The sequence below is a fragment of the Schistocerca serialis genome, unplaced genomic scaffold, assembly GCF_023864345.2.
Source record: "Schistocerca serialis cubense isolate TAMUIC-IGC-003099 unplaced genomic scaffold, iqSchSeri2.2 HiC_scaffold_1196, whole genome shotgun sequence".
NCBI classification, from domain to species: Eukaryota; Metazoa; Arthropoda; class Insecta; order Orthoptera; family Acrididae; genus Schistocerca; species Schistocerca serialis.
Window position 1 is genome coordinate 497,501 of NW_026047399.1, and position 10,000 is coordinate 507,500.

The window sequence follows — 10,000 nt, forward strand, 5'->3', positions numbered from 1 at the left end:
TCCCGGTCCCGGCCTGCAGCGGTGGTCCCGCAGCCAGCCAGCCAGCCAGCCAGCCAGCCAGCCAGCCAGCCAGCCCTCCGGTGGCAGCAGCAGTCCAGCCAGCAGCAGTCCTGCCAGCAGCAGCAGCAGCAGCCGCCGCCGCCGCCGCCGCCGCCGCCGCCGCCGCCGCCCCGGCCCAGTCCGCGGCAGCAGCGTCCCTGCCTCTCGCCGTCGCCGTCGCCGTCGCCGTCGCCGTCGCCGTCGCCGTCGCCGTCGCCGTCGCCGTCGCCGTCGCCGTCGCCGTCGCCGTCGCCGTCGCCGTCGCCGTCGCCGTCGCCGTCGCCGTCCGTCGTCTCCCAGTGTGTGTCCTGTCCCTTTAGTGCTGTGTTTTTCTTTCTTCTTCTTGTCGTCATGTCCGCCCCCACCACCACCGTCACTACTACCACCACCGCCATCGTGTATACGTCCCCTTCCGCCGCCACCACCACTATCACTTGGTGTGCCCAGTCCCACCCCCCTCCTTCCATCCCTCCCCTCCTCTCTATCCCTTCGCCCTCGCTCTTTGTCGCCCCCTCTCCCGCCTCTTCCTCTCGTTCTGATCCTTTCCCCCCACTCCCCCAGCCTGTCACTGCAGCTCCGGCTAGGGTGGTGGCCCGTCGGGCCACTGCCCACGCCCAGCTCTCCCCGTCGCCGTCGCCATCGCCATCACCGCCACCACCGTCATCGTCACCATCACCATCACTGCCACATTCGCCTGCACCGTCACAGTCACTCTCTCCGGCGCCGACTGCTGCGTCCGTGCCGGGACCTGTCCCTTCCCGCCACCTCCCCATCGTTCCCGTCCCTCATGTCACCACCCGCCCATCTGCCGCTGTCAAACGCCCTAGTGGCGCCTCCACTTCCTCTGCTCCTAAAAAGGCTCCACCCCGCCCCCCATCCCCACCCCAAAATGCCATGGACGTCTCCCCACCAGGCCCCGCTCCCTCCTCCTCCTCCTCCCCACCCGGTCTCTACAAATATCTCCTGTCCCATCCCGATCCTTCCTTCCTCGAGGCCCGGAATCTCTCCCTCCTCCTCCGCCAACATTTCCCTGGCGCCCCCATATCTCTCCTTACTCCCAGACGGGATTCTGTTCTTATCTCCTCCCCCAGCCCCACCCTCCATACTGACATCCTCTCCCGCCTCCCCATCACCCGTTTTGGTCCTCACGCCACCCTCACCCCTGCTCCCTCCCCATCTCCTACCCGCCAACCCCAACCCCCGCGTCGCCCGCCGACCCTCACCGCCGTGATCACTCGGCTTAGCCCGTCGATCACGGAGGAGGAGGTGCTGGCGGAGCTGAAGGCCCATCCCACCCTGGAGGTGCGGGCAGTCCGCCGCATTTTCAACGCGACCGGCCCCACCCGCCTTATGCGGGTTTTCTCTGAGGACGCCCCCTCCATTGACCGTCTCCTGAAGGAGGGTGCCCTCCTCTTCAATCAGCGGTTCAAAGTCGACCCCTCCCGTTCCCCCCCTCAATCCCTGCGCTGCCAGAGATGTCTGCGCTACAATGCACATCCAACAGCCGAGTGCCGCGAGGCCCCCACCTGCCCGCATTGTCGGCAAGCGCACTTCCTCCGGCAGTGCCCCAACCTCCAATCCCCTCCCTCCTGTAATACCTGCAGCCTCCCCCACCCCACCTACTCCCAAAAATGTAAAGCCCGACCTCCTCCTACCACTCCTGAACTCACCGTCCCTGTCCGTCCCCTGGACGCCCCCACCCCTCCTGGCAATTCCCTTCGTCCCCCCCCCACTGCTGAGGACATCATCAGGTTCCTCACCATTGTCCTCCAAAACGTCCATCCCTTTCAGCGCCCCCACACCTTACAACAGATCTCCCTCGCCGCCCGTTCCATATTCCACCTTAAAATGTACGCCACCTTTTCCAATAACCAGGCCCATTTCACCTTCTCCCGCCTTGACACCCTCGTCTAAGTCCTTCCAATGGCGCGACAGCATCGTATCCTTTTCAACAATATCCGCTCCCTTCCCGCCAACAAGAACCTCTTCCTGCACACCCTTGCTACCCACCGTGTGGATGCCTTCCTCCTTAATGAAACCTTCCTCCAACCCCACCACTCCATCCACACCTCCCCCTATCTCCTCCACCGCTCCGATAATCCCCTCCCAGTTGCGCGTGGCGGAGTTGCCATTGGCCACCACCGCCAGATCCCCGTTCGGCTCCAGCCTCTCCTTCCCGACCCCACCGAACACCTGATCCTTAGTCTCTTCTTCCCCGGCCTTACCATTACCTGTGCCACCATCTATGTCCGCCCCAACGCCCCTCTTCCTTTCGACTTCCTCTCCCACATCGACCGTACCTTCTCCTCCTATGTGATCGCCGCCGACCTCAACATCCATAGTCGCTCCGCTGCCCAGTTACGGCGGTGGCATCGGTTCCTCTCCTCCCTTCAAGGCGACCTCATCCCCATCCCCCAGCACACCCGTCCCGAATCCAACTCCACTCCCGATGTTATCCTCTCCTCCCCCAACCTCCTTGGTCGCATTACGGTGGATGTCCTGGAGCCTATTGGTAGCGACCATCTCCCTGTCCTCCTCACCGTGTCAGACGGCCGTCGCCCCCGCCCCGACCCTCGTCATGACCCTCCCCCTAAGTACATCCATGACTATTCCCGTGCCAACTGGAATGCCTACCGGGATACCCTCTCCACTCAGGTCGATAGCCACCCTCTCGCCTACCGCCGTCCCGATGATGTCACCCATGCCGCCTCCTTTCTCCAGCAGACCTTGTCTGAGGCCGTGGAGGCCCACGTCCCTACTGTTGCCGTCCACCCCCACCGTCCTACCTTACCACCACAGGCCGTCCTCCTCCTCCGTGAATCCCGTCGTCTCTACCGTGCCTTCCTCCGCACGCGTGACCCGGACACCCTACGACGCCACCGGCAACTACAGCGACACATTCGAAATTTGCTCGCGGCCAAGAAACGCCGGGACTGGCGACAGACATGCACCCGTTTAAATGCTACCCTCCCTATAAACTCGTCCAAGTTCTGGACCGCCTTCCGTCGCCTTACCGGAACTAAACCCTCCCCCTACTATCCTCTTCTCCACGATGATCACCCCTTCCCTGACGCCCTTAGTAAGGCCAATCACTTTGCCTCCTACCTGTCCGATGTGTTTTCCATCCCTGATGATCCCCAGTTCGATTACTCCCTCTTCCCAGATATCCGCGATCGAACTGACACCTCTGTCCCTCCCCTCGCTCCTGGTTTCCAGTACTTGGACAACATACCACACACGGACCTTAATGCCCCCATCACCACACAGGATCTCATCGATACACTCCGCACCAAACGCAACACCGCTCCTGGTCACGATCTTGTTACCTACCGTCACCTTCGTGAAGCTCCTGTCTCTTTTCTCTCCACCCTGGCCAGGCTCTACAATGTAGTCCTGTCCACCGGTTACTACCCCGACCTGTGGAAAACCTCCCGTATCCTCCTGTTCCTCAAACCTGGCAAACCGCCGTCCGCCGTCTCCTCCTACCGTCCCATCAGCCTTACCTCGGTCTTCAGCAAGGTCCTGGAATCTATCCTCACCCGCCGCATCCACCAGCATCTCCGCCAGCACCGCCTCCTCCCCGTTACCCAGTGTGGCTTTCGGCCGTCCTTCTCTTCCGACGATCTTCTCCTTCACCTCACTCATCTCCTTTCCGAACAGCTCAATTCCCGTCGCTCCGCAATCTTCCTCTCTCTTGACCTCGAACGCGCATATGACCGCGTCTGGCATTCCGGTCTCCTCTTCAAGCTCCAAACCTTCGCCCTTCCCATTAACTACGTTCGTCTGATCGGTTCCTTTCTCTCCCGCCGTCCTTCCTATGTCACCATCCATAACACCGATTCCTACACCTTTTTCCCCTCCGCCGGTGTGCCCCAAGGCTCCGTCCTATCCCCCCTTCTGTACTTGTTGTACACGGCGGACATGCCGCCGCCGTCACCCCCTGTCCACCTTCTCCAGTTTGCCGATGACACCGCCTTCCTTGCCCTTGCCCCCACCCTGCGACGCTCCCAACGCCTTCTCCAATCCCATCTTGACCGGTTCACCGCTTGGTGCAACCAGTGGTTGCTCAAGGTCAATCCTTCCAAAACCCAGGCGATCATTGTAGGCAACACCACTCCCTCCTTCCGCCTCCTTGATTTCTATCTCACCGTTTATGGCCGTCCCATCGCTCTCACCCCCACCCTTAAGTACCTTGGCGTCACCCTCGACCGTCGCCTCTCCTGGACTCCCCATCTCCAGACAATCCAAGCCAAGGCACGTTCCCGACTCCGTCTCCTCAAGCTCCTTTCCGGCCGAACGTGGGGTTTGGACCCCTCCACCATCCTCCACAACTATAAGTCCCTCATCCGCCCTATCCTCTGTTACGCCCATCCAGCCTGGATCTCTGCCCCCCCTTCCTTTTATAAATCCCTCCAAATCCTTGAACGCCATGCTCTCCGCCTTGCCTATCGCATCCGTCTCCCTTCCCCCACGCGGATCCTGTATGACCTTATCCCCTTCCCCCACCTCCTCCTCTTCCTCGAAAGGATACGAATCCTATACACCTCCCGTAAACTCGATCCTCCTCACCCGCTCGTCTCCCCGATCCTCTCCCACCCCCGCCCGCTGCCGCGCCTGTACTCCCATGTCCCACCCGGTCTCCATCTCTCCACCCTCCTTACCCTCTCCCAAGGTGGTTTCCGCCAGCTCCCTCTCCCTGATGATGTCCTCGTCCCCTCCATCTACCCCTCCTATCAACTTTGACCCTGCCCCCCCCTCCCTCCTGGTGTCCTTTCCCTGCGGCACCCTCCCTCCTTTCTCTTCCCTTCCCTTCTCTCTCCTTTTCCCCCATCCCCTCCCTCCACCCCTCTTCTTCCGGGCTTCCCCTCCCCCTTCCTCCCTCCCCCCTCTTTCCCCTGCCCGTGGCGTCCCTGCTCTCCCCTCTCGCTTTCCCTCTCCCCCTCCTCCTCCTCCTCCTCCTCCTCCTCCTCCTCCTCCTCCTCTCTTGGCAGGTCCCCGGACTCGCACACGCATCGTGAACTTTCGCGCGCCGGAGATCATCGCCCTCGGATTAGTGTCTGTGCTTTTTAACTATTGTATCTCCTGTTTTTTAACCGCCATTCTGTTACTTGTCTGTCTCCCTTTCTTTTTTCTTGTACTGCTTATGGCTGAAGAGCGGAGTACACTGTTCCGCTGCCAGCCCACCTTGTATGGGGTGTCCAAATTACAATAAAGAAAAAAAAAAAAAAAAAAAAAAAGAGCTACGTCCAATATGCGACATTCCCGCTGTCCGTATACATGAGCTGCGAGCTGTACCAGTTACGAGCTAGAGACGCGATCGCGTTGCTCTCTGTACGAATGCCGATGCTGAGCGGTCAGCTAGGAGGCGCTCCATCCATGTCGGTACCGGTGAGCGTTGCACTCGCAGTCGCAAAAACGTACGGCAAGTATATTACTCGGAAGAGTCAATGACAGTCCACGCCCCCCTGCGTGGGAAGAGTCTTTCTAGGCCATGACCCACCGGAAGGGCGCAGCGTCCCCCACCCCAGACATGTGACGTCACACCATCGGTATTGACGACGAGACTGATTCCTTATAATCATTTGCCATACACCGGTGGAAGCTGCCGAGACGAGTAACTACATAGCGGGCTCGCCGTGTCACTAATGTACAGAGATACAACAGTTTCGACTGGAACCGGATTAAACGTATACACGGCGCTGATTAGTAATAGATAGAGCCATCAGAATACAGATAATGTATACAACTGTCCGTATACATGCTTAAAGACTCTGCTCACAATCACAACCACACGTCAGCCACACACCCTTTTCACGCACTACTCTCTGCCTGTAACACGCACACAGACAATATGTAAGCACCAGCATGGAACAACACCCAGTGCATCCCCTCCGCCACATTAGACAATCCACACTGTCATAACCAGACTGGGAGGTCCACTCAGAAAACAGAATATCCCACCCACCCGACAACCACCATTGCTCAGCCAAGCCACCAACACCCACACATGTCCTACACAGGGGTGCACCCAACATCACAATACTGCCTCCTCTCACAGCACACAAACAATGGCAGGAATGAAAGACACAGGTCTGCCACAAGCATGGAATGAGAGCGCCGCCTGTCATGAGCCAAAGGTGCATCCTGACGTGGCAAATCAGATGATGCCGCAGGCATCCACTTACTATAATCACAATCAACAAACCGGCCGCCCCGCCCCCCCATTAAACCTTTCTTTACAACAATGTGTACCTTAACCTAACCTATATCGTACCGTAACCTAACCTATATCGTACCGTAACCTAACCTACGTCGTACCTTAACCTAACCTACGTCGTACCTTAACCTAACCTACGTCGTACCTTAACCTAACCTACGTCGTACCTTAACCTAACCTACGTCGTACCTTAACCTAACCTACGTCGTACCTTAACCTAACCTACGTCGTACCTTAACCTAACCTACGTCGTACCTTAACCTAACCTACGTCGTACCTTAACCTAACCTACGTCGTACCTTAACCTAACCTACGTCGTACCTTAACCTAACCTACGTCGTACCTTAACCTAACCTACGTCGTACCTTAACCTAACCTACGTCGTACCTTAACCTAACCTACGTCGTACCTTAACCTAACCTACGTCGTACCTTAACCTAACCTACGTCGTACCTTAGCCTAACCTACGTCGTACCTTAGCCTAACCTACGTCGTACCTTAACCTAACCTACGGCGTACCTTAACCTAACCTACGTCGTACCTTAACCTAACCTACGTCGTACCTTAACCTAACCTACGTCGTACCTTAACCTAACCTATGTCGTACCATAACCTAACCTATGTCGTACCTTAACCTAACCTATGTCGTACCTTAACCTAACCTATGTCGTACCTTAACCTAACCTATGTCGTACCTTAACCTAACCTATGTCGTACCTTAACCTAACCTATGTCGTACCTTAACCTAACCTATGTCGTACCTTAACCTAACCTGTGTCGTACCTTAACCTAACCTGTGTCGTACCTTAACCTAACCTGTGTCGTACCTTAACCTAACCTGTGTCGTACCTTAACCTAACCTGTATTGCGCCTTAACCTAACCTGTATTGCGCCTTAACCTAACCTGTATTGCGCCTTAACCTAACCTGTATTGCGCCTTAACCTAACCTGTATTGCGCCTTAACCTAACCTGTATTGCGCCTTAACCTAACCTGTATTGCGCCTTAACCTAACCTGTATTGCGCCTTAACCTAACCAGTATTGCGCCTTAACCTAACCTGTATTGCGCCTTAACGTAACCTGTATTGCGCCTTAACGTAACCTATATTGCGCCTTAACGTAACCTATATTGCGCCTTAACCTAACCTATATTGCGCCTTAACGTAACCTATATTGCGCCTTAACGTAACCTATATTGCGCCTTAACGTAACCTATATTGCGCCTTAACGTAACCTATATTGCGCCTTAACGTAACCTATATTGCGCCTTAACGTAACCTATATTGCGCCTTAACGTAACCTATATTGCGCCTTAACGTAACCTATATTGCGCCTTAACATAACCTATATTGCGCCTTAACCTAACCCACATTGCGCCTTAACGTAACCTATATTGCGCCTTAACGTAACCTATATTGCGCCTTAACGTAACCCACATTGCCCCTTAACGTAACCCACATTGCGCCGTAACGTAACCCAACACACGTTGGGCCTTAACCCAACACACGTTGGGCCTTAACCCAACACACGTTGGGCCTTAACCCAACACACGTTGGGCCTTAACCCAACACACGTTGGGCCTTAACCCAACACACGTTGGGCCTTAACCCAACACACGTTGGGCCTTAACCCAACACACGTTGGGCCTTAACCCAACACACGTTGGGCCTTAACCCAACACATGTTGGGCCTTAACCCAACACACGTTGGGCCTTAACCTGCTCTGTAATTGTCATACGACGCGTTAAATTAGTGTAGTGTTGCCTAACTGCAACCCCCGCAATATAGTTTGCTACTCGCACTGCCCGGTCCCCAGTGTATCGCTTCATGTTAAACACCTTGCAGCTATACACTGTAATGTGGATGGCAGCAGGACGTACATGCTCAATGCCCTTTGCAGTTGTTCATTGGCATTTGCAGTTGTTCATTGGCATTTGCAGTTGTTCATTGGCATTCGCATGGCGAAGCACTTAGCCTACGCTGTGGTACGGCCTGTGTCAACTGTCCGCTGATGTTGTACGTCCAAATCACACACTGTACTGCACATTGGTCCTCATGTACTGAATGATACATCGTGGTACATGTGACCGTACAACGACTGCGCCAACAACGGCGAACCATGCGGTCCAAATGTTGTGCACTCAGCTACGTGTCGTCTCCCTATAAGAGCTGGATTGCAGTGTGGTATGCCCTGGATGGCGATCAGCATGAGCCGTCTGTTGATGTAGTGGCGCGTGTTGTCAGACGTAGTCGTCTCCTCTCACACACCGTGATAGCATGGTGCACTGCGTTCCACATCTGCGACATGCGACAGAGGCCGGTTGACAGTCGTTCGCGCAATGGACATCGCATACGTACGGGGGCCACCTTCCACGTGTTCGCGAAGCGTGCACATGTTGTTGCGTGTATGTGGGCAGACATAGTGTGTCGTGACACCTGACACAGGCATGCAACAATCGTTGAATTTGCAAATGGCGATGGACGCCTACGTTTGCTGGTGACGTTACGCAAATGAACAACTGGTAAACCGTTGTGGTGCGGTTGTTCTCGCTAGAGGTGAATCAGTGATGGCGACGATCGGTTGAGCTACCAACCGGTTGTTCCAGCGATACCCACCATGCCCACGAACGTGAATGGCATCTGGGTGTGAAGCGATACGCGGCGGTGGCTGGGTGGGACCGTCCCCGGCCGGTGAGGGGGGGCCTCCCGGCGTGCTGGCCGCGCGGTGCGTGGGCGCACGCGCTACAGCCGGCTGGTGGGGGCGGCCAGTGGCAGGCGCGCCGGCCGACGGAGGCGGCAGGCGGCGCAGCTGCGCGCCGGCGCACCCTGCACGCGGCGCCGTGCGGCCAAAGTAGGTCCTCGCGGGCCCGGTGCGAAGCGCGGTGGACATCTGCAGTGTGCTGGTCCGATTGAGGACTGTGTGCGCTGAGGATGCGCCGCCGCCCGGCGCTCGGCGCCGCGACGCCGTCTGCTGCTCGGTCGCCTCTGCGGTTCTCGCAGGTGGTTTGTATCGCAGCTGTGCGGACGTGTTGGCGCGTGCGCTGTGCTGGGAGAGTTCGCTTCGGCACCCAAGTGGGGCTTTTGTCCTTCTGTGGCGCTGGCGTTGGAGCTGCCGGTCACCGTAGGTGGCGCGTGTTGTCTCCCGCCGGCAATGCCACGACAGCACGCTCCCGGGCCTCTGTCGGCAGCGGCAAGCTCAGTTGGGAGCACGGGTGGTCGCACCTAAAGCGTCTACTCGCCAAACTCCGGGCGATTGCGCCTCTCTCGAACCCGACCAAGTACTTAGGACGGCGCTGCGCGCCGCCGGGACCTGAGAGGGTTTCGAGGTGTATGGTGCAGGGGAGCTCAGCCTCCTCCTGTTTGCAGAATAATTGAGCGGACGCTTGCGTGTTCGCGCAGGCCCCCGGGACACACTCCCGGGCGGCCGGCTGCTCAGCTCTAGTTGACGCAGCTCCCTGGTTGATCCTGCCAGTAGTCATATGCTTGTCTCAAAGATTAAGCCATGCATGTCTCAGTACAAGCCGCATTAAGGTGAAACCGCGAATGGCTCATTAAATCAGTTATGGTTCCTTAGATCGTACCCACGTTACTTGGATAACTGTGGTAATTCTAGAGCTAATACATGCAAACAGAGTGACCATGTGGTCTACGAGTGCCCGCTCTTCAATGATGTGGCCTCAGAGTTGCGCGAACAATTACCTCATAATGACACATACAGACTGTTAAGACATGAAGACACCTTCC

General features: G+C 56.9%; 1 pseudogene; it reads left to right on the forward strand.

Annotated features, from left to right (window-relative positions):
- The first annotated feature begins 9,708 nt into the window (after positions 1–9,708).
- Positions 9,709–10,000, forward strand: part of LOC126435061 (small subunit ribosomal RNA) — a 2,723-nt pseudogene continuing 2,431 nt past the window's right edge.